The sequence below is a fragment of the Garra rufa genome, chromosome 2, assembly GCF_049309525.1.
Source record: "Garra rufa chromosome 2, GarRuf1.0, whole genome shotgun sequence".
NCBI classification, from domain to species: Eukaryota; Metazoa; Chordata; class Actinopteri; order Cypriniformes; family Cyprinidae; genus Garra; species Garra rufa.
In genome coordinates this window covers 53,926,172-53,951,768 of record NC_133362.1, presented here as the reverse complement: position 1 = coordinate 53,951,768, position 25,597 = coordinate 53,926,172, and the positions used below count along the sequence as shown (strand labels likewise).

At 37.0% G+C, this 25,597-nt stretch overlaps 1 pseudogene; it reads left to right on the top strand.

Moving 5' to 3' along the window:
- The first annotated feature begins 6,102 nt into the window (after nt 1–6,102).
- Nucleotides 6,103–25,597, top strand: part of LOC141325988 (uncharacterized) — a 35,533-nt pseudogene continuing 16,038 nt past the window's right edge.

The window sequence follows — 25,597 nt, the reverse complement described above, 5'->3', positions numbered from 1 at the left end:
ACATTACCACTGAAATAAGTAAGATCAAATTACAGACCATAGTATCCTTTATATCTAATATTTACAGAAGATTTGTTCATTTTCAGGGTGGATCTGTTATTAATGACTTTTGTTTGTAAATACATTTCCAGCAACTGAAAACTCTTAATATGTAACTTATATTATAATCATATTTTAGCACAGATTATATACACATTTAAAAAAAAAAAAAAAAAAGATTATCTGGGGAAATGTAAATCATAATTCATTAACATTCACAATAAATAAACTTCTGTTGTGGTAAATAGAAACTGTGACACACACACACACACACATAAAATCCCTGACAGTGTTTCAGTAACTTTCCAAAAGAGGAATAAATAAATACAAAAACAAAATTGCCGGAGATTGATTACAATAGTCAAAAGAGTGATAGATCAAATTTGTCATCAGACCTCCTTTGTAACAGTTAAACAGCAGCATTAACTAGTTTAATGTGAATTTAATGGCAAGGTATATCAACATAAAACTGTTATAAATGTACATAAAATTGAGAATAATATTAATCGATTTACGAAGTTAGTAACTTTAGAAATGCATCATAATATGGGTACGAAATTATATTCTATATACAACATTTCTATGATATATTTGTGATTCAAGAGAGCAGTGCACCAATGGGACTTTTATTTTGATCTGGGAGTGTGACGTCATAAATCTGCGCCTCGCTCCTCATCTGTTGTGAGTCGCCTGAAGAAAGGTTTGTGGTTTTAAAGTTTTTAAGTCAATAGACATTGTTGTATCAATAAAGCGTTTTTACAATCTATATAAAATAAATATAATGCTTTATTTGGTGTTACTGAAAACGTTAGCCTTTAGTAACAGAGAAAGTGCGTTCCGTTTTTCTCTCTATATCATGAATCAATCGTGTGATGATAAGAAGAGAAACTGAGAATCCGATTCATTTGAATCAAATCATTTGTGAAATGATTCAGTGATTCAATTCAACGGCACGCGGACTAAAAACGACAACAACAAACACAAACGAGTGAATCACAACCGAGAATGATTTCATGAAAGTGTAATATATTAGGGTCATTCTATATTTAGGGGTACATTTCAGGTTAGCCAAGAAGTCAGAAAATCAGTATTCATTTTTAATAAATAAACTAGGTGGTTGAATAATGTATTATCCTAATGTGCTAAATGTATTATTTGGCAAGCTTAAGCTGTAATGACTTTTTAAATATTTTAATGAAAATTAACATTTGGTTCAGTATTCTGTCAACTGTGTTACGGACAAATGCGGTTTCAGATGAAACATGAATGATGTACCACATGTCTGAAAACAAATTTATTTGAAGGTTTTTGAGTCTATTCACCAAGGTTTTTGAAGTTATTTCTCTAACTGATTTGAAAATATGAATTTGGTGCTTCATAATGGGCATTCTGCAGAATGCTACTATGACTGATGACATTTTTATTTCATATAAATCCAACGTATGCTGAATTTAGTGTTATTCTACATTCTTACCAAAGACATCTATGTCCAGACATATCCTCATCTTTTTTTCTGATGGTTTAGTTTACATTTAAAAGATTAATGACATAAAAAACACACATAACACAGTTGACAGAAAAATAACACAGTTGACATGAGTAACACAGTTGACAGGACACATTAGAAGAAAAATAGAAAACATTATTTAGGATAAGAACTTTATTCAACAAATGCAAGTACAAGTAATTAATCAGAGTTAAGCTATATAAAAATTAGGTTGACATTACACTGAAATAATTGTGATGAAATGTAACATTACAGTGAAATGGTTAAAACTTAAAAAAAAAAAAAAAATCTGTTGTTGTTAATCTACAACAAGTGTCTATTACAAAGAAGAACGGGAAACAATAACAGTCTGTCTAGTCCAGATGTGTTTCTTTGGTTTCTGAGGCATGTCTCATTGGTGTTTGTATAATCTATTCTGTATGTGGCTCTGTGGTTGCTATAACTTTCAAACTCATGTGCATCTCTAACTGAATTTAATTTAATCTTTTTTTTTTGTTTATTTTCATTCATCAAGTGATCCTTAACTGATTTTTAGAATCAATCTATTGTTTTCTTTTGTGTGGTTTCAGTCAGTTCACAGGTCTGAGATCTTAGACCATATGTCTTTATCGATTTCCATATGACGTGAGGTCACAGAAGTAGGAGGAGGAATCATTCTGATGACATCTTCATGCAAATACCATAGGACATCATCTTGCTGTGGCCAGAAAAAGCGGTTGACTCCAATCCGGTGCATGCATTTTACATTGACATGCGTTTCATTCAAATCTTGAATCACTCCGGGATAAATGTCCTCATCATATTTAATACAGCACCATTGGCCGATGATGTCAGAGCTTTGCCAGGAAATTTCTGATGGATTCTGACTCTCGTCATTTTGCGTGCATGCTGTCACCTGAACCTCGAAGGAAAAGGTTTTGGAGTTGTAACACTGACATTCCATGATCTGTCTTGTTGAGCATAGACAGCTCACATCACGGTAAATGATTTGTCCTGGTGTAAGTGTCACAACTTGGTGAATGCTCCTGGTTGATGGCACCACTGGGAGATTTTTGGGCATGGTCCTTATGGTCTCATCTATGTTCTCTTCACTGATGTAGAACAACTTCACTGACATCTGAGCATCCAGCAGTGCCCTGAATAAGAGCTCAGCATTAGGAATGTCATTACCATGGCTGACCAGCCTGTCTGCGGTTCTTTTTAAAAAGCCTCCAACACCATCTGGAGCACCCTTGCCATGGCTAGCCTCCAGAAAGTTCCAGGTGCCTGACTGAAACCCACTCTGCTGCAATTTAGTACAGAACAGATAGAAATTGCCTTTCTGCCTGTACTGTGTGCTTGGCCCATCACTGAAAAAATGTACCACAGTAACATTTGGATAGGAGGACTTAACCATGTCAAGTACTGGAGATAGATGGGTCCATATGGCAGCAGGACCTTTCTCTTTGGATGGGCTGATTGTGCAAAAGCACACATGTTCATCCACTCCACCAAGATGTAGAACTCCTGTGTGGAGTGTTGCCTGCTGCTGGTTGGATGCAAAATGTACAGCTTGGATTTCAGAGGAGTACTTGCAGGCGTAATTTTCTGAAAAATCTACATGAATTAAGCATTCATGTTCTGTCATACTCTTCTTTAGTTCCCGGAAGTACGTGAACTGTTGTTTTATGTTAAAGAGGTGTCTTTTGAAGTTTGTAAGCTGGTGCTGAAAAAGCTCCAGAAGGTTCTGCAAAGAGGTTTCTGACGTCTTTTTTACTGTCATCTTCACAGGCACTTTCTCTTTTTTACCTTTCTTTTTCTTCTCTCTGACAACAGTTTCAGTTGTCCACTGTGTGAAGAAAACACTTTCTTGCATGTCATCCTTACTTGCTACTGGGAAGTCTTTATTTTTGCAGGCAGGGCATTCGTTGTACATACAATCCTTTGAGTTTGGGTCACAACATACAGACTCTGACATTTCCTCTAAGTCAGTACCCCCAATGAGTCTGAGAGAATGCAGCCTCGCTACAATAAATCCAAGATTCTCATGCACCTTGCAAAGGCATGATTCCCTGTCTGCAATAGATGGCTGGACTACCCAGAATGGGCGCATACGGCAGAACAAAGAATATGAGATTTTGCAGTCAGGACTCTCAATGAGGAATCTTCTATGCAAGTTTTTCATGGTGTCGTTTAAAAACCTTTTCTGCTTCTTTGTCTTCCCTCTTGTTATTGTTTGTGATTTTCCTGCTGTGAGACGACTGTTTTCATCCCTTGTCATGAAAGATAGCACCTTGTTGTGTAGTCGGTGACACAAGGATCTATACATTAACTTGTTGGAGAGTATGGATTGCTCACTGCTGGTCAGCTGTTTTCTAGATATTGCTAGGGCTTCCTGAAGTTTGCATTTTAACTTGTATTTTCTCAAGATCTTTCCTGTCACCAGAGCTGCAATGATCTTTCTGGTATTTTTTTGTTTGGTAGAGGCATATGTTTTCCTGATGTTGTGTATTAGGGCATGATGGAAAACTAAAGTTTTGCGGACTTCTCTAGACACGGGTATGCTTCCTAACATGTGCTGCGTTTTTGACCTAGGTGACTCTGTATCTTTCTGTTGTCTTTCACATCTTTTCCTGAATTTGTCAGTTTTTCTTTTCTGTTGCTTTAGTGCTTCCTTCAGAGCCTGAATCTCCCTGTACAACTTAGACTCCCTTCTCCTGACCTTTTTCCTTCCAGCTGTCCTCTGTCTGAAATAATACACACATATTTTTATTGATCTTTTGCTGTAATCAAGATCATTATGATCATGTTTTCTATGCCTATCAAATAATGCTTTCATAGTAAAAATCTTTTGTGAACCTATTATTTGCTCATTGAACCTGTACCTTGACATTTGAGCCTGAGGACCATCTTCAGGACTCTGAGGTGGAGTAACCTGGGCCTCGATCACTTTCTTTTTCTCTCTGCTCTGGCACTGGGCTCTTCTCCAGTAGGCTCTTTTCCTTCTCTTCTCCCTCTCACTTAAATCTTTTATTATAGACGCCTTTCCTGACTTTCTGTCATCATGCCACTTCTCTCTGTGTTTTTGTAAATATGCAGCCCTTCTCTCAGGATCAGCATCACGCCGGGCCCTATACTGGCGCTGTTTCTCAGCAGCAGATAAAGCCATCTCTTTAAAACACAAACCATCCAATATTATGGTAGGCTTATTTAACATTATTCAGTCAAAATCATTGTAATATATAGTTTATATAAAAGTAGGTTTGTACATAGTGTACAGAATTTTAAATGCACACATAATTATTATTAGTATAATTATATTTTTATAAAGGTAAATTAAGTTTTATAATGCATCATGACACTTCAACATAACAACACAACATAACACTGTAATAGAAATAAACAGAAATAAATATGTCAAACCTATTGTATAGGTTTAAGTCAGTCATGAGGAATTCTGAATGCTTTATAATTAAGGCTGCAACAGTAATTTGTTTTTGTTTTTTATCAACAGCACATAAATTGATAATGAATTTCCAACAATGTCAACCGTGTTAATCCTCGTCAACTGTGTTACAGCTAATGGGTAACACAGTTGACAGGTAACACAGTTGACATTTCGGCCATTTTAGGGCCTTGTGTAAACAGTTAGCAGTTGGACTAGTTAGCACATGAACTTGATTAACTTGTGTTTTTATGTTCTTTATCTAGATATTTAAAAATATACTATGTGATGCAAGTTCACCATAATCTGTTAATAACACAGTTGACAGTGAATTAATCTACTCTCTGCGCAGACAACAATATAGATAAAATACTGAAGAGGAGAAGTTATGACTCACCACTCAGTCTTCAAATTTCCCTCCAAAAAAGGAATATGCATCACATGATGTTGGACATGTGACTTTGGAATAAACCATTGCTGATTTATAGAGGGTTTTAGAGGGAGTAACACAGTTGACACTGATTTCTCAGACATTTAGAAAATGGATGATTTAATGTAGATGCTATAAGCAAAATATTTTAAAAACACCTTTCTCATTAATTAATGAATATTTTGAATGAATATTTATTAGAAATTTATATATAAACTTGTATTTTAGGCCTAATCCGAAGAGCAAAACCTTACATTTATTAATTCGGACAGCAGAAAAACAGCTAATTCCAGTTTGGAACATGCAATTTTCACAAAATAAAAGATAGGATAAATTGGATTTTTATATTAAATTAAATAGAAATGCCCCCTGATATAAAAATGGTAATTGTTTGAAGTGAAAAGTTAGAGAAAATTAGTAAAAATGATAAAAGAGTACCATGGACATGACATGTACCCCTAATTATAGAATGACTCATTAGATATGATGTGCAAATAATTGAATACCATATCTAAATCAAAAATAGTCTACCTAAATATGAACCTTCTGGGTAATTCGTATACTTTTTTTACATATTAGTCTATTAACTCTGACTGTCTAACTAGTGCATTGACTACTGAACTAGGAGCTGATTGAGACGCACCCAGAGATTTAGTTTGCATTGATTGTTCTTTCTGTTAATTATTCTCATTAAACAGGACAAAGTGTACAAACACACAGGAAAACTCCTGGAGAATCAACAGAGATCTACGTAACACACTTTGAAAAAATGGTGTTTATTAAAGAGGAGAGTGAAGACATGAAGATTGAAGAAACATTCAGAGTCAAACATGAAGATACTGAGGAACAAAGAAAGATGGAGTTTATTAAAGAGGAGAATGAAGACAAATTTAGAGTCAAGCATGAAGATACTGATGAACAAACAGGTTGGTTGGTTTTTTACATTTTTTCTTTAACATTAAATCCGATATTTGCTTCTAATTTTAAAACGATTGATTTCTAGCACTTTGGTAAATATGCAAAAGTCTCTAAGAAAATAATACATTTTGCACAAAGCAAACCTTGAAATGTGAGTAATCACGTTTGGTGACTGCATGCTGTCTACAAACAGTGCTGTAAATATAAAGCAAGTCTGACAAAAAAAAAAAAGCACAAACAAGTTACATTTAGTTGTAATTGTGTGAGGTGTAAGATTGTAATGTATTAGTTGTACACTTCTATATATAAAAATATAAAAAAGGAGGGAATAAGGAGGGAAAAAGGGAAAGAAGATGGAACAAAATATATAAAATAAATAAAAAAAGAGAATAATTTAAGAAAATAATTCAAATAATATCAATATAATTAAGTAAATAAATAAATAAATAGATGACGGCTGTTAGGGAGCATCAGAGTGGAGCAGTAGGGCATATTTATAAAGAAGGTACTGTATTTTACCATGAGAACGGTATAAACCAGTGCTTCTCAAACTGATGGAGGGGTACGTGAACAAAATGCTGAGCTTTGGCATTTGTTTATTCCTACCCCAACTTAAAGTAACATTAAAGCAAGTATTTCTGACAAGCAAAATGATACTTTTATTATAAAAACAGTTAAATGTGAGTTAATGGTCAAATGACATTAACATCATTTTTGCTGTGAAACCTGACTGCATTCACATCAGCAGCGTACGTATGATTGAATGCCCACAGAGTGCTGCTTTAGCAAATCATGCTGCTGTTCATTGTGTCTTTAAAATAGATTTGTAGTAGTGATGCGCGGGTCGGGGTTTTTTTCAACCCGCGGGTCCCGCAATTATGAAATTATTTGGCCCGCCCCAGCCCGCCCCGCAGTACTGTGTCTATTTTTACAACCCGCCCCGCCCCGCACCCGCGACAATTAAATAGACATACTATGCATTGTAATGCAAATGAAAACCGAAAGTGCTTTTCGCCCTTTAAACTGGCAACAATACTGTACGATTATGAATATGAACCTTAAATCAAATCATATTAATAACAAGATAATCAGTGGTGTAACGTTAGTGGTGCCGGAAGAAATGTGGGTATATATGCTTCATTTATGAATATCGGTTTGAACTTTCTATTTGAACGCATTCGTTTACTGGATCCTTGGACTGAAAGGTTTAAGGAAGTTCTGATCATGAAAATCTGCTTCTTTTTATTTGTAAGATATTGTGTTCGTTATTATGTAGCCTACTGTTTAAAATGACTAGGGTGCAGGACACAGCGGGCGCGATACATTTCAAAGCAAGCCGGCGCCACAGTCCTGACTACATCATTGCTGTCTTTATTGTGTGTTTTTAGCGAATATTTACATTCATTCACATATGACTGGATGTGGTTGACTGTCATGATTTTGGCTAATGCAGGATAATGCGCATCAGAGGAGATTTAAATACGCATAGCACCAGGCCAGCAGAGCTGAATGTGAGTTCGCTTGATGCGCTTGTGGCTGGCAGCGGGAGCTGCTTGGCGCTTTCGTGACGTGACGTGTTGATAACCTTATTAAAGAACTTAATAAAATATGAAAATAGATATTCCCAAATATGTAATATAGGCTATAGGGGATTGCACGCAACATACATTGATTTTTTTAAATTTTATTTTGTTTTTAATGACCCGCCCCAACCCGCCCCGCAAATAAAGTGACAGTTTCTTTACCCGCCCCAACCCGACCCGCGGGTTACCCACGGGGCCCGCGGGTTATGAGACGACCCGCGCATCACTAATTTGTAGCACTTAATAGTAGGGGTCGACCGATTATTGGCGCCGATATTAAGCCTTTTTACGATTATCGGAATCGGTTATTTTCAAAACCGATTTGCCGATCAAAATAATTTAATTTTGAAATGCGCTCTTTGGCTCCGACGCAGCCTGTCAGAGCTCACCACTCTGTGCCCCAGAGCAGTCTCCGCCCACCGCGCATCTGATTTGCTGAAGGCACTGAAGACACAGAACGCTTGCTGGAGCTGCGAGCGGCAGTAATGTTAACCGATGACCGTTTGACCGGTGGTTGACCGTATCAACGTTAACCGGTTAAAGTTGTCGGTAGTCGGTTAAAAAAAAAAGTGCCGGTGCGTCTTTTACGCATTCTGAAGGTGTTTTATCCATTGGTTTTATCATGTTGCAGTCTATTAGGCAACATTCCGCATAAGATGGGCTTAGATTTGGAAATACATTACATCTACATTTCAGTGGTAACCGATAAGGTGATGATGATCATCATCTTTCTTTATTATGGTTAGCACTACCTCAACTAAAGCGGCGTCTCTTCGGAGCTGTCATTTTCTTAAATGAGCCGTGGCAATGTTTCAAATGAGCTTCTAACCTAGACAAACGCCTTTATTTTCAAAGCGATCACCTTGTACCCAAAGTTACCATTTGAAACTAAGGAGCCATTTGTCCTACGATTACATACAACAAGCTCTTCGGCGCCGCGTTTGCGGGACTCATGTTTCGCGCTGTAGAGGATTTTAAAAAAGTGACGTGAGTGGCAGCTGGCAGAGTGTGTGTGTGTGTGTGTGTGTGTGTGTGTGTGTGTGTGTGTGCGGGAGGCAGAGCGGCAGAGAGAGGCCGCGATCACACCGAACGCGTTTTTGCAGTTGGAGGCGCCTCTTTTGAATGGTTTTCTGTTGGCAGTGAGCGTTCTACGCGCTGCTTATGCGCCCCAGGCGCCTCGCGTTTTTGCAGGAGCGCTCTGAGCGCGTGAAGTTGAAAAAAAATCAACTCTGAGCGGAAAAACGCCCAACGTCATTCGCGTTCTTTTCCATTGTCCAATCGAATGAATGGAGAGGCGGGCCTTCTGTTGTGGTGACGGAATTTTACGGTTGCTTAAAAAGTCCGGAGACTGCAAGAAATAGAGGAGAAACCTTTTGTGACTATCGTGGGTAACCCGGAGCTGTATTATTTAGGGTTTCTGCTAATATGACAGTTTACTTAACAGCATAAAACTAAGATTTTAGAGTGCTCGCGCTATAATCCTTTGATTTGACTGACAGGACAGCTGTTTTGGTCGTTGCTTAGCAACATTAAAAAAAAGCAGCACGCTCTTTTATTAAAAGTCACCAAAAAAGGCAGTGCTGTGCGCCTCGCGTTTTTAGAACTAAAAGATGCATTCGGTGTGATCGGGGCCAGATGCGACAGAGTTGCGAAATTGCAGGCGCGGCTCGAAATGGCTGTTATTTCAAATAGCGTACCATATTTTAAACTAATCGGTTAACCGTTTCAACCGGCTAATGAGGCTCGGTGGTCGGTCAAGAAATTTTTTAGTTTTCGCCATCCCTAGTCAGCAGCAGACGTTGATTGTGTTTCAGTAATTCACAATCCTTTACGGTGAAGTTGCAAAAACACCTTAATGTTATCTTGATTTCCCGGATGCGGAAAACACGGACGGAATCGCGGAATCCAGTCAAATACCGTATTTTCCGCACTATAAGGCGCATCTTCAATGAATGGCCTGTTTTAACCCTTTTAACCCTTTAGCACGTACGATCACACAATATATTCTGACAACATATTTCATTGATATCATATACAGATTGTGTAGGTAACTATAAAGTGCACACTCCTCTTCTCCCAGCTCACCAGAGACTTACTTTAATGTCTTTCGGGAGGAGAGGATGAATTTGCGTGTTGTAAATCCCACAGCTCGGATTCAGCGCGAACAAACATGGCGGCGCCCATCACCCGGTACAGATTAACTAATGCGGTCATTATAAAAGTGTTTGGACTTTTAAATACATTTACTTGCACATATTTTGAAATCGGAATATCAGATATTTCATAATATAGCGAGCATGCTTGTGAATATTAATAATAAAAAAGGAAAAACGACATAAAAGCGATCCATGTGTCTTACAGTGCTATTGTGGCTGTGGTGTGTCACATGACGAGTCACCAGTGATGCGAAAACATTCTAAAATAACAGTCGCCTAAAAAAACTCACTCTTTGGAGATATATATTTTAAACTCGTGTGAAAATTAAAACGTTTTCATATATAAGGCACATAGAATAGAAGAGGCAGTCGGGGACGCATTCTGATCGGATGTTTTCCATGTTTTTTTTATTAGTAAACTCTTTTGTAAAAAAATAACTTATTTTATTAAAAGATAAATTAATGTTTTTATGCCTACATTTGCACTGTACTGTAAATTAAAACTAATGAAAATATGTAGACACATATCGTTTATCGGTGCATTTGATCTGTAATAATCGGTATCGGCATCGGCCCTGAAAAACACATATCGGTTGACCTCTACTTAATAGCATGAAGATCAAATGTTGACAGACTCTACATAGAGATCGATTTAAGAAACTCTCTTCGATACAGAAACATACAGTGTGACTTACTGCTTTTCATCTTTAAAATATGAGCAAGAGTGCAATTTTCTCTGAATATTCAAATGATTTCAAATGTTGATTTTCTATGTTAAACAAAAAGGTAATATTAAGTGAAGATTTTACATTTTAAATGTAGCCTACATTTTAAACACAATGCCGTGTTTCATCAGTGAATGAATCTGCAGCTTTTAAATTTTCAATGTCATTTTCATTTTGTCTGCATGTGAAGCATGATAAAGCTTCCAGTCTCAGATGGAGCATTGTTCTCTTGATTTGAGAGCTAAGGTCTCTTCTCTGTGAGCTCTGTGCGCAGTCATATCAGGTTCTTAGGCTGCTCCTGTCTTAGAGCTTCACTCTAGAGCAGGAGAACGAACTCCAGTCCTGGAGAGCCACCGTCCTGCAACCGTCCGTGACTGCCCTTATGGTTTAGTTGGCAGTGTCTCCTAACCTTAACTCAATTTATATCATGTTATGTCAAGCTCTAAGTAAAGCTGGGATTAAAGTCCAAAACCTGACTTGAGATAAAATAACAAATCAATCTGGGTTAAAGTGGTTCCCTAAATGACCATTTAAGATCATACAATCTCACTAATGTGATCCTGGTTCAGTGAGTGAAGGCCATTTTGATGTGCATGTTTGTTTTTAAGCAGTCCTTAATGTCGGTTTAATACATATTGTTTAATACATTTGAGATGTTGTGTTTTCCTCAGGGCATATTCTTCATCTGTAAATGTTAGAAAGTCATGCAAACATATCAAGTTTACTGTCAGGAGTAGTGATGCTCCGATTGATCGGCCACCGATCATGATCAGCCGATATTGGCTAAAAATAGCTTGATCGGTAAACCCCAAAAGCGCTGATCAAAAAAGCCGATCATTTGACGTAAATTACTCGCGCGACTTTTTCACATGTGCATGCACGCCACACAGCTAAACAACAGTAGAGCGGAGCTTACCAGTGGCAACATGAGTACTAAATTCCTTATTCGTTTTGTAAGGGTAGTCTTATTATTGGGCATGTGACTAAGTTGTGCGTGTACAGAGCGCTGACTGTAGTTTTGGCAGAGAAGTTTAAGTTTACTTTCGGTTTCTTTCTCTGCCATCTTCAGTGAGTGGTAATTGTGCGTGCTTGAATGTAAATGAATGTATCTTTCTATACCCGTCATATTGCAATAATGTTACCGCTGTATGTCTGATTGTTGTCATCAGTTCATGTTGTAGTTCAGTTCATATAGAATAGAAACGGTGCCCATGTAATTTACGAGCGTATGTTTAGCGCCATTTTATCGCATCGTAATTCTAATGAACGTATATAGATGTTACTGAGGTGAATGTTTATGTTTCCTATATACAGACGGATTCGGATATATCGTGTTTTATTCAGCCTAAACCACATTTTACTACCTTTATCCTAATGACTGTGCAATGCTGGATAATATAATCCTTACATCATCTTAAAAAGCAGCTACAAATAACAAGCAAAGAACATTTACATTATCAAAGAACTTCATCATTAACTAGTGTAGCCTAGTCTAGTGCGAGTAGCACTTTAAAAAACACTCCAGTTATAATCAGTTTATCTATCTACACTGTATGCTGAATAAAATCTCTTGCATGTGTCCACTCTATGCATGTGTTTATACCACGGCAAGTTTCTGAAGCATCCTAGAACCGACTCTCTGCACTGCATCGCTAAAGTTAGATGCCTTTTTGAGCAGAAAAGACTCTCTTTTGAGTCTTGCTATCGTCAAAGGCATCAGCAACTGGCGATATCTCTAACTATCATCGATACACTGTACTATCGTCTACAACCCTAACTTGATGTTTCTTCAAGATCTTGACTAGCCTATTTCTACAGTTATTTTTTCCCAATATAGTTAATTTAGAGTTAGTTTCATTTCTACAAATGGTGCAATCTCTGCTAGATTATAGATAAAAAGATTCCCATTCCCCTGCTATTCTGTGATCGGCAGTGATCGGCGATTGGCAGATCAAGATCTTGGTGATCGGCCCCAAAAATGCTGATCGGAGCATCTCTAGTCAGGAGAGGACAAAGTTTACACAAGTAAACGAGTGCTGCTGCACGCTAAACAGACTGAGCACAATATAATATTAGCTCAATAATTCTGGGAAAAGTAGACATTTTGCTAAAATATTTGTTGGCGGACATTAAATGTGACACATGTACAATTATAATCCTTAATGTAAGTGTATTTTTATAATAGCAGTAAATGAAAACAATAAAGTAAGCTGACTAATAATTACTAGCTCAAATGAGTAAATGTATTTCCGGTTAAAATGTAGGCTGATTTCATTTTTTATTTAGTGCCTTAAAGATTTGTAATGTTTTAATATCATTATCATTGCAGTTTTTTACAGATGCTAGGACACATTTCTCAATACTTAGGTCACTTTTTAAAAACTCTTCACACAGTGAGCACAACAGAAGTCTATGTGGGCTAAACTGAGGATCAATTATCATTGTTTTGGCACAAAATGCATTCAATGACTACATCTCTCAAATTTCATGAATTCTTTTCTCACTCAGACACAACAGCTGCCAAAACTCTTTGTACGTACAGGACATTTTGCACATGCTTATATACTTTTTTTCCAAACTGTTAAACTTATGTTCAAAACAATAACATAATGCAAAACTGAATAAGACAGCAAAATTCAACAGCAATCTTTTATTGAAACATATTTCAAATCTAAAAATGCGAGTAGATTAGCATTACTATTGTATCTGTATCAGTGGATGGTGTGTACAAATTCTTGTATTTTGGAATTACTTAATAAAAATAAATAAACAGCATAAAAATATTGACGAATTCTGCATCATGTCTGATTCATTCCAGCAACATATATTGCAGTTATAAACAGAGATGTGTCCTTGTTTTACACAAGAAAACACTGTGTAATGCTATATGTTGTTAGTGATTTTTAGGTCATTGTTTTGTGGGTGACAAAGTGTGTTTGTCGGCTGTCAACCTTTGCTAGTGTTCTGGAAGAATGAGTTTATCTGAGACCTGAATAAAGTGTTTTGGTAGTTGTAGTGCATTTTGAATGTGAAATGAACTGCTTTGCCAAGCTGAAAGTCGGTTAGGAGAATTGTGTGAAGAGTTTTGCAAAAGTGACCTAAGTATTGAGAAATGTGTCCTAGCGTCTGTAAAAAAAAACTGTAATATCATTAAATCTTGGGCACAAAACATTAAATACAGTTGTCTGTAGTCAATGGTTTTTATTCATTTTATTTATTATTTGAGTTGCATTTTCTATCTACTTTTATGTTTAAAGTGATAATAAAGTTAAATAATTGTGTGGGAGAGAGTCAGTGGTAAGAAATATCAATGCATTCCAGTTGGTCAGAGTTAGAGGACTCAGATTAGACACATTAACCTTCCTTGAACCAGGTTAGTTTAACTGCATGAGTTGCCCAGTGCTCCAGGTGTGTGCGCACACTTGGATGGATTTAATGCAGAGCACAAATTCACCATACTTCACATCTCACTTCACTTTCAATTGGTGTAAAAATATCCTGTTCTCTTTTAAAGGATATGTTATGTGTGTTTTTTTACAGTACGTTTTTGGGCATTTTCCATTTAAAAGGTCATTGTAACAGACCAGTGGTTCCCAACCACGTTCTTTGAGGCCCCAACACTGCATATTTTGCATCTCTCCTTTGTCTGACCATTTGTCACCCATTTTAGGTCTTGGTGCAGGGGTGCCCAACCCTGTTCCTAAAGATTTACCATCCTTCAAAGTTTAGCTCTGACCCAGATCAAACACACCTGAACCAGTTAATTAATCACTTAATTGGAGAAACATGTAAAACATGCAGTGTTTAGGGGCCTCCAGGAACGTGGTTGGGACTCGTTGTAACAGCTAATTTTTATGATTGGCTAACATCATTTCCCCTTAATAAAACCTCAGAAAGAATTATTGTGTGATGAATTGTTCATCTGATGGTGGAGTGGGGAGTTTGTCCATTTTCCTTGCCTTTCTTATATCGTAAAAATGGTACATCATAATTGAGATCAGTCTTTATCTTCGTTTCCTAAACTATTATTAGATTGAATAAATTGTATAGCAGCCAGCTTAAACTCTATAGGACAGCAGTCCCCAACCACCGGGCCGTAGCCTACAACATGAGTTTAAAAAAAGAAAATGCATGCAAACTAAATAAACTCAATTTAATTCGCAATAATGTCACGTTTTTACATGCCATAAGCATATATGCAGTTGTTTGATTGCACGCATGTTTGCATTTTGCAAGGTCTTTTTTTCCCCCTTACGTCTGTCTGTCTGTCCCGCCTTTACACTTTACATATTGGCTTCAGCGCTGCGCAGGGCTTATTTGATTTGCCGTATTGCGCCGCATCCAGTCTAGACAGCATAAGGTTCTAATGTCATTTGTCCGGTATAGACACGGTGTTAGACTTCAAGTAGCCTACTTTGATTTTGGCTATTGAAGTATTCCGTAGGCTTGATTGGTCCTGGTGTAAATGCAAGCACTGTCCATAGACGAATTGATGATATATCAGAGGATATTGAGGCACAGTTGTTAGAGAGGGTGAATGGGTCACCATGGTACGCTATCCAAGTTGATGAGTCAACTGATGTTGAAAATAAGGCACTGCTGCTGGTGTTCGTCCGGTACATATTTGAGGAGGATGTTCAGGAGGATTTGTTGTGTGTGCTGTCACTTACAACGAACACCACAGCTGCAGAACTATTCCGGGCTTTGGATGGTTATGTGTCTGGAAAATTAGACTGGTCTTTTTGTATTGGCGTATGCACTGATGGGGCTGCAGCCATGACCGGATGGCTGTCCGGTTTCACTGCAAGGGTTAGAGAGGTTGCACCTGACTGCAAGCCCACACAGTGTGTCATTCACAGGGAAATGCTGGCTAGCCAAAAATTGTCGCCGGAGTTGAATGGGGTATTAAATGATGTAGTTAAAATAATCAACCACATTAAAGCACACTCACTCAACTCTCGCTTATTTGAGCAGCTCTGTGAAGAAATGGATGCAGAGCACAAACGCCTTCTCTTACACACAGAGGTCAGATGGCTGTCAAGGGGCAGGTCACTGGCCAGAGTGTTTGAGTTGCGAGAGCCGCTGCAGAGATTTCTTACAGAAAAAAAGTCACCGTTGGCTGCACATTTTAGTGATGAGGACTGGGTGTCAAAACTCGCTTACCTGTGTGACATATTCGGATTGCTAAATGACCTCAACCTGTCACTCCAGGGGAGAATGACGACTGTCTTTAAACTGGCAGATAGATTAGCTGCATTTAAAGCCAAGCTTGATTTGTGGGGACGACGAGTGGACAGGGGTGTATTTGATATGTTCCAAACAGTAGTGGGGATTTTGGGAGAGACTTCGGCAGGGCCCTTTCTCTCGCAGCTGGTGCACGATCACCTTGTTGCGCTTTCAAATGAGTTTGAGCGTTACTTTCCATCCTCCAAAGATCCACGGCAAACGAGTGAGTGGGTCCGCAACCCATTTGTCAATATCCCGAATAGTCCTAACTTGTCAGCGCAGGAGGAAGATCAATTGATTGAAATTGCAAATGACGGTGGTCTTAAGAGTGTGTATGAACAAACCTCTCTGGCGGGGTTTTGGATCAAAACCAAAGCAGAATATCCCGAGATAGCCGTAAAAGCGCTGAAAACGTTGCTACCATTTCCCACCACGTACCTATGCGAGTCTGGGTTTTCGGCAATGACTGCAACTAAGACAAAATGGCGCAATAGACTGGACATTTCAAACACACTGAGGGTGTCACTGTCTTCCATCAACCCAGATGGAACCTTCTTGTTGCAGGGAAACAAGCACAGGGCTCCCACTGATAATATTCGTTTAGTTCCCATATTTTGTTAAGCCTGTTCACACTTGAAAGATAGCTTCAAGTTGTTCAATGTTTATAGTTCGTAGTTCATATTGTTCAATTTTCACTTCTTCAAGTTCACGTTTTTCACATGTTTAAGAGTTCGTTACCTTCACTGTTCATACATAACAGGAGCTTGTTCTTTTCAAGTAATGCATGCATACAGCCATACACAACAGGGTTGGGTCGATAGACGATGTCATCGTCCATCGCCGATGGCCCACTCGTGACAAACACACAATTAATCACACTATATAGCCAAATGAAATGCTTTCAATTTCTGCATCTTTACTTATTTTAGCATTATTATTATTATTATTATTAGGAAAAAATAACAAGGAAGTTGTTAGCGATCACAATACAAATTACAGTGAACTCCAAACGAATTACATGAACTAGTTCGTTTACATAAATAAATGAGGCATACAAAAACAGCAGAAAAAAACCTAAATCATTTTAATCAAATTAGATTAAATAAACTACACCAAATATGCCTTTTTCATGGTTTTACCATAACGAACAGAGTTTGGAACAAAAAAAGAGAATTTTTTTTTTCCCATCGAAATACGAACGTACAATACAAAGCCTAGTTTACATTATAAATAACAGTTTAGTATTCAAATACATTGGGAATATGGAAACACTTTGATTTGTGCCGAATTACAGAGGTACGTGAACTCAACGCCTGCTATTTTTAGTTTCACTTTTTGTAGACCAAAACACATCCTCCAATTACATCTCCTACATAAACCCGCACTTGCTCTGTCTCCTATAAAAGCACGCACTGTCACGTGTTAATGCCGGATCTTTAAAAATCCAGCGGGAAAAAAAAACGGGAATCAAACCGGTCCATGGTACATAAAAGGTTGGGGACCCCTGCTATAGGACACCAGACTATGATCAGGTTTGGACACCATGATATGAGATCTAGCATACATGCATTACAAATCTACATTATTGGTGTAACCTGCTTTGTGGCATTAAACTGGGGTTAACTTTTATTTCTTTGTTTTTCCACCTTAGGCCCAACAGCACTGAATGAAACTGAAGAGAAAGATCAGTTTGAAAATCTTCATGTTTTCATTACTGGAAAAAAATCATTTTGTTCCTTAGAGTCAGAAAATACTTCTACACAAAAAAGAGCTCAAAAGACAAGAACTAGGAGTTTTTTCACTTGTTTTCAGTGTGGAAAGAGTTTCACTGAACAAGGAGAATTTAAAGTCCACAAGAAAATTCACACCGGAGAGAGGCGTTTCATCTGCCAACAGTGTGGAAAGAGTTTCACTCGAAAAGGAACCCTTAAAGACCACATGAAAATTCACACCGGAGAGAGGCGTTTCATCTGCCAACAGTGTGGAAAAAGTTTCAGTGAAAATAGAAACCTTAAAGTCCACATGAAAATTCACACCGGAGAGAGGCGTTTCATCTGCCAACAGTGTGGAAAAAGTTTCAGTGAAAATAGAAACCTTAAAGTCCACATGAGAATTCACACTGGAGAGAAGCCTTTCATCTGCCAACAGTGTGGAAAGAGTTTCATTCAAAATTCAAACCTTAAAGTCCACATGAGAATTCACACAGGAGAGAAATCTTTCATCTGCCAACAGTGTGGAAAGAGTTTCAGTCACAAAGGAAACCTTAAAGATCACATTAAAATTCACACAAGAGAGAAGCCTTTCATCTGCCAACATTGTGGAAAGAGTTTCAGTCACAAAGGAAACCTTAAAAAGCACATTAAAATTCACACAAGAGAGAAGCCTTTCATCTGCCAACAGTGTGGAAAGAGTTTCAATGAACAAGGAGAATTTAAAGTCCACAAGAAAATTCACACTGGAGAGAAGCCTTTCATCTGCCAACAGTGTGGAAAGAGTTTCAGTCACAAAGGAAACCTTGAAAGTCACATGAAAATTCACACAAGAGAGAAGTCTTTCATGTGCCGTTAGTGTGGAAGAAGTTTCATTAATCCTGGAAACCTTAGAGACCACCTGAGAATTCACACTGGAGAGAAGCCTTACACATGCAGTCAATGTGGAAACAGTTTCAGTCAACAAGGAAACCTTGACAAAGATCCACAATAGAGAGAGCCTTTTTATCTGCCAACAATGTGGAAAGAGTTTCACTCTAAAAGAAAATCTTAACAGGCACATTAAAATTCACAAAAGTGAAGGCTGACAGATCCCCTCAGTGCGGAAAGAATTTCAACCAAAATGTATAAAACAGTTTTGGTCCTTGATTCTGATTGGTTGAGCCACATCTGATTCTGTCGTAAATTACTCTTCAAACCGACATTCTTTGTTGCCTTTGTGTTGCTCGGAAAAAACAATGTAGGGTCTGGACCAATCAGACGCACAGTTCATTAGATCCACCAAATAATCAATTTTTCCTTAGATTAACAATTGAACACACACCCCCTTCACCCAATCCACAACACTGGCTGCCATGATGTCTACAAATGGTCTTACTATGGCATCCAGGACTCCTCTGCCATAATCTTTACCACTCAAAAGTATGCAGAGAGAATTTTCCCCAACTAATACTCTAAAAAAAGGACACATACTGCCGTAGGAACTGACTGCTTTCATTAATTCTTAGAAAAACCTTTCTGTGAACAAACACACATATCTTTAGATCATTGTGTGTTATTACTGTTAATTTATTTTGTATTGTGTAATGTTTTAATGCATGTGTTATAATAAATCACTATGTAGTATAACCACACAAAATGTTTGGTCTCGTTGAATTTTTTACATGAACAACCAATCCCAGTACATATGCAAATACCATGCTTACAAAAGAGTCGTAAACTTTCCCTCCAAAAGCAAAAGTCACCATTGGCTCTCTAGCCTCCCAATTATCAATTACCCTGGCCTCCCACTTAACTTTATCTCCTGACTGTGACCCCCATAGGAGATAAAGGCTCAGTTCTCCAGGCTTTTCTCAGTTCTTTTAGTGCCGTGTCTCATCACCTTGACATCTTCTGGTTGATAAGTCCCAGAGCCTATGCTTCTGTGCCTGGGAGGCCTTAAACTCCTAGGAAGATGAGGAAAATCCCATGCCCTGGGGGGCCTCCGGATGTTTGGGGCCCGGGTCTCCTCCATGTCTGCTTCATGCCTTGCGGGACGGGGCTATGGTTCCCCACACCCTATTAAACATTTACATGGAGGAACCTTATGAACACAAGTGCGCTCACACACACTGGTGTATCATAGCATATCACAGCTATGCAGATGATACCCAGATTTACCTAGCCTTATCGCCAAATGACTACAGCCCCATTGACTCTCTCTGCCAATGCATTGATGAAATTAACAGTTGGATGTGCCAAAACTTTTTACAGTTAAACAGGGAGAAAACGGAAGTCATAGCATTTGGAAACAAAGATGAAGTTCATAAGGCAGGGTTTCTGCAGATATGAACAAGTGAAATTTAAGACTTTTTAAGACCTTTTTAATACCACCTTATATGAAATTTAAGACCGAAACCTGTAATGGAAATAGATATTATATTACATGCATGCATGTAATATTTAATGTGTTTAATGTAAAAAGTAAACACAATTTCATGGCTGTCATAAATTAAATTTATTACTACGATATACAGTGAACTTTTCATATCAGCAGACACTATTCCACACAAAATATCCCCATAAAAGTACCACTAGAAATATCTGATGTAAAAAAAAATTCTGAAGCAATATTTTCATCAGTGCTCTATTAGCTTTTACATCTTAAATCTGCATATTTGATTTACCTTTATAAAGGCCTTTTTTTTTTTACTTTTGAAATGTATGCATTACCTTTGAAATTTATTTTATGAATTTATCAATAAATTCTAAATGGCTGTTAGCAGTGAGATTACACAATTTACACTGCAAAATTAAAAGTGAGATTAATGTTTTAAATACATTTATTGATTTATAAATATATGAATTAGAAATGTTGGGTGTGGAGGCATACTTTTAAACACACTAAACTACCAGCAGGTGGCGGTAAGTCACTTCATGAGCGAGTTATTTCAACTGATTCGAGCAAAACGCTGAATCATAGCAAAACGTTGCTAGGAGAATGCTTCTGCTAATGTTGCATATTGTCTAATATGTAAGTAACTACTTGACTAACTACTTTTTTATTGAGCTAAAATTAATGTAACATTTGTAATTGTGAGAATTTTCAGCAAAAAGCTCACTTGGTATATTACTGAACTATATCATGTTATAAATAAACTATACATTTAAAATTTTTACCTCAGTGTGTTTCTTTAGAATGCTGTTACATTCATTTGTTTTAAAGTATGTCACAATTAGACCAGAAATACACACATATCCATTATCAATTTCTGTTTACATTGAATGTATTAAAATATGAATCTTTCTTGCCTTTGGATGCTTCACTAGTTGTTTTTGTCACTTCAGTTTTAATCAGGCGGTTTGTTCGGTCGGGCAAGTAAAAAAAACATTTTAAAAGTATCTCGAAGGTTGGCGGTCAGCTAGCTCGACCTATATTAATTATTATTATTGAGAACATTATATACAGAAAAGGGTAGTTTGACCTGTATTCTGCTACTGCGATTCTGTCTGAAGACGCAGTAACTTCCACAGAGGGAGGGGAAAAATCTACAGTTGTTAGCAACTGGCCTTAGCCAAGCCCTATATTCAGTTTTTTCAAGCTAAGTATCGCTAAACTTGCACTTCCCCAAAGCTAAAAAGTTAAATCCATTTTACTTCTGCGGTACAATCCGAGAGAGACTCGCGCCAATAACAGAAAGCTGATTGGCTATTGCATGTTGGTCTCATTTGTAGTTTAAAAACAGCAAATTATATTTGGAATAGTGAAATAAAGAACTACAACACCACGGAAACAACAAAAAGAGAATTTAAATGAGCTTTAGAGGTAGCTTTACATGGACATCGGAAAAATAAGACCTGTATAAAATTATTTAAGACCTAGAACAGCGAATTTAAGACTTTTTAAGGCCTAAAATTTAGATTTTTAAATTTTAGACTTTTTAAGACTTTTTAAGACCCCGCGGAAACCCTGTAAGGTAAATGCGTATCTTGACACTAGGGGTCAAAAAACAAAAAATCAAGTCAAGAATCTGGGTGTGATTCTGGAGTCAGACCTCAGTTTCAGTAGCCATGTCAAAGCAGTAACTAAATCAGCATACTACCATCTCAAAAACATTGCAAGAATTAGATGTTTTGTTTCCCGTCAAGATTTGGAGAAACTTGTTCATGCCTTTCTCACCAGCAGGGTAGACTATTGTAATGGTCTCCTCACTGGCCTTCCCAAGAAGACCATTAGACAGCTGCAGCTCATACAGAACACTGCTGCCAGGATTCTGACTAGAACCAAAAAATCAGAGCATATTACACCGGTCCTCAGGTCCTTACACTGGCTTCCAGTTATGTTTAGGATAGATTTTAAAGTACTTTTACTTGTTTATAAAGCACTCAATGGCCTAGGACCTACATACATTGCAGATATGCTCACTGAATATAAACCTAACAGACAACTCAGATCACTAGGATCGAGTCAGTTAGTAATATCAAGGGTTCACACAAAACAAGGGGAATCCGCTTTTAGCTATTATGCCGCCCGCAGTTGGAATCAGCTTCCAGAAGAGATCAGATGTGCTCATACATTAGCCACATTTAAATGCAGACTCAAAACTCACCTGTTCAGTTGTGCATTTATTGAATGAGCACTGTGCTACGTCCGAACAGATTGCATTATTTTATGTATAATCATTTTACTGTGCTAATTAATTTGAAATCATTTTCTTTTTTTTTTAAATCATCTTAAATGTTCTTAATTTTGTTTTTATTGTTGTGATTATTATTTTAAATTTTTATGATATTGTGATTTTAATTCCTTTTTATGTACAGCACTTTGAATTACCATTGTGTATGAAATGTGCTATATAAATAAACTTGCCTTGCCTTCAGTCAGTTTGATGCACTTTTTCATTATTACTTCTAAATATTTTTTTCTTCTACACTACAGTTACATTGCAACTAATGTTTCTTACAGATGACTCTTTTATATCTCAGGATCTATGGAGGTGTAGGATCTACAGCAATCTACAGCAACTATAAAAAAAATGGAATCTGAGAGTGACCTAAAAATCTTTGAAGATAAAATTCAAGATGTTGATAATCGGTTGATCTGCGTAAATTATGACATAAATATGTATATATGTATTTGTGTGTGTGTGTGTGTGTGTGTGTGTGTGTGTGTGTGTTATTTCAATTATCACATTTAGGTCCAGCAACTGTCCAGAATCGGTGGGTCTACAATAAGAGACTGTGTGAACAAAGTAATGAACAGGTATTTTTCTTGAATTGTTGACTTTTGTGTTGCGGCATAACCATAATGATAACCAACCATAATTAACCTAGCCATTTATATTACTTGAATTTAATCTGTCACGCATCACTTTTTCTGAAGTTTTAATAAGTCCGTACTGGCTCAGACAGTCAGCCAGACTGAAAACAAGAAATCAAAACATGATTTCAGTGTAAACCATGAATGACATTCATTACTTGTCACCAAAGCACTTGTTTCACGAGCGATGAGTAGTTTTGAAAGTTTGTTTTAACATTGCATGCAACTGCTACGCAGCACTATACTATTAATTGTGATTTATTGACCTTATTTGGATATTTTTTCTAAGGTTAAGTAATCTTTTTTTTTTTTTTTTTCACAGAGTGATGTCCAATGCTTTAATGGCCAAGTTCAAATTGAGGGGTGGTGGCCAGCTTGAAAAAAGGCCATTTAAAGCCTCACCTTTGTATCATTTAATTCAAGGTAATTTGGGGCATATGCTGTATTTTTTATTTTTTTTTACTCATCTAGCACACTTTTAATATATTTTTTTAACTTTTCATTCATGAAATGGGTGCAAATTCTTGTTCGTTTTATTCTTTTAATTTAGTTATAGGACCATAAAAACCTCTTTAAAATAATTGAATGTCATTTTTTCCTACTTTTTATTTTGTTTATTACTATTAATGTAATATTCTCTTTCCTTAGATGCTGTGAAGAGGTGGAACCCCAATTCAACGGAATCGGAAATTGATGGCGCTATGGCTGAACATCTAAAACATGCTCCAGGAAGAGCGGGGGGTGGGGGTTATAAAAACTAAGTTTTCGGGTGAAAAAGATGTGGGAGATATTTGTGACAGCTCAATTCCTTAAATTTAGTTATGAAAATGAATTTGTTTTGTGATGAACATGTTAATTTTTCCTGTTTCCCAGGTGAATTTGTATTAAAACCATAAAATAAATGTGATAAATAAATTGACTTTAGTTCATCCCGTTATCTTTGATCATTTGTAATGAACTACTAAAATGTTAATAATATAACACTTTATTTTACAGTGACCTTGTGACATGTAGTTACTGTAATAACTATAAATTATGCATAATTGCATGCATCAAACCTTAACCTTATATTCAGATGCAGTTAATTATATTAAGTACTTAAATGTATAAGTAAAGTAATGTGTTTGATCTACACGTGATTATAACGTGTTCTATCTAGACGTTTCGGTATGACTGGGCCGATTTTGGCCCTTTTTAGAACCTTTGTCAAGTTTAGATGTGTAAACGTCAAAATCGCCTGTTTACGATTTAACACAATTAGTGTATGATTATTTTATATGCAGGCTTATATGCCTACACTTATGCATAAACACCATATAAACATCCAGAAGAAGACTAATTCTGACGTCCAGGGACACGCTGAAGAGACGTGGAATTCACGGCCAGAAAAGACGTCGGTTCAACTTCCATTTTGGAACTATTTTTCAACCATGACGGGACGTGTCGGACGGACGTCTTTTCAACGGTCATTACACGTCCAAATGTTTGCTGGGAATGTTAGGCTTACAGTGGATAGAGCAAAGAAATAAAAACAATGTAGTAATTGCATCTGATCATCTCTGCTCTCAATAGTATACAATCTGGGAAATCATGCAGACTTGTTATTTTAAATAAAATATATCAAGCTATATATAGGTTACATAATAAAGGTTTTAATGTATCATTTGTCTGGGTTCCTGCACATGTTGGTTTGAAAGGAAATTAAGAAGTTGATGTATTGGCAGAACAGTCTCTTAAATCACTAACAGTAGACTTGGAAATTGCATTAAGTAAAGCTGAATTAAAGCAATAATTAAAGTTCATACACAAAGGAAATGGCAGGAATATTGGGATATTAATGACACAGGAAGACATCTGTATAACATTCAAAGGATAGTTGGAGGGGGAAGAGATTTGGGTAGAAACCAAAGGGAAGAAACGGTCAATAAAACACTTCATATAATAGGTAAACATACAAATGGATTATGTATACATTGTAATCAACTTGAATCTGTACAGCATGTGATAGTGGAATGTCATGCATATGGAAATGAAAGGACATTATTAAGAGATGCATGTAAAAAATATAAAGTCAAATTTCAATTGGAAAATATACTTGGAGCATCACTTAAGAAAATATATGTACAGTTTATCACATTCCTGAAAGAGACGGATTTTTTTAAGAGAATATAACGTTTTTTTTTTTAAATATGTAGTTTGTCTGCCAATCTCTTGTTCCACACTCCAGTCCAGTTGGTGGCGGTAAAGTTGGTTTGCCAACCGCCATAAACGCTTCAGAAGAAGAAGAAGACGTCACAAGGCTGCGCTACGCTCCTGTTATTCGGCTGAAGAAAGGTGCTTTTAATCATTCAAAGTGTTAAATAAATGCGATCATTATTTTTATCATTTATTTGCTTTATGTAGTGATTGTAAATAAGGTTTTGTGCGGATAAAGCTCGTCCACACATTAGTAACAGGAAAAGTGCGTCTCATTTGGCTTCCTGTATCTTGCAGCAGTTTATCATGAACATCAGTTCACTAGCAATGTGTAACGACAACTTTTAGAATTGCAATTATTGCGAATGTTTCTTTTTTGTTTTTG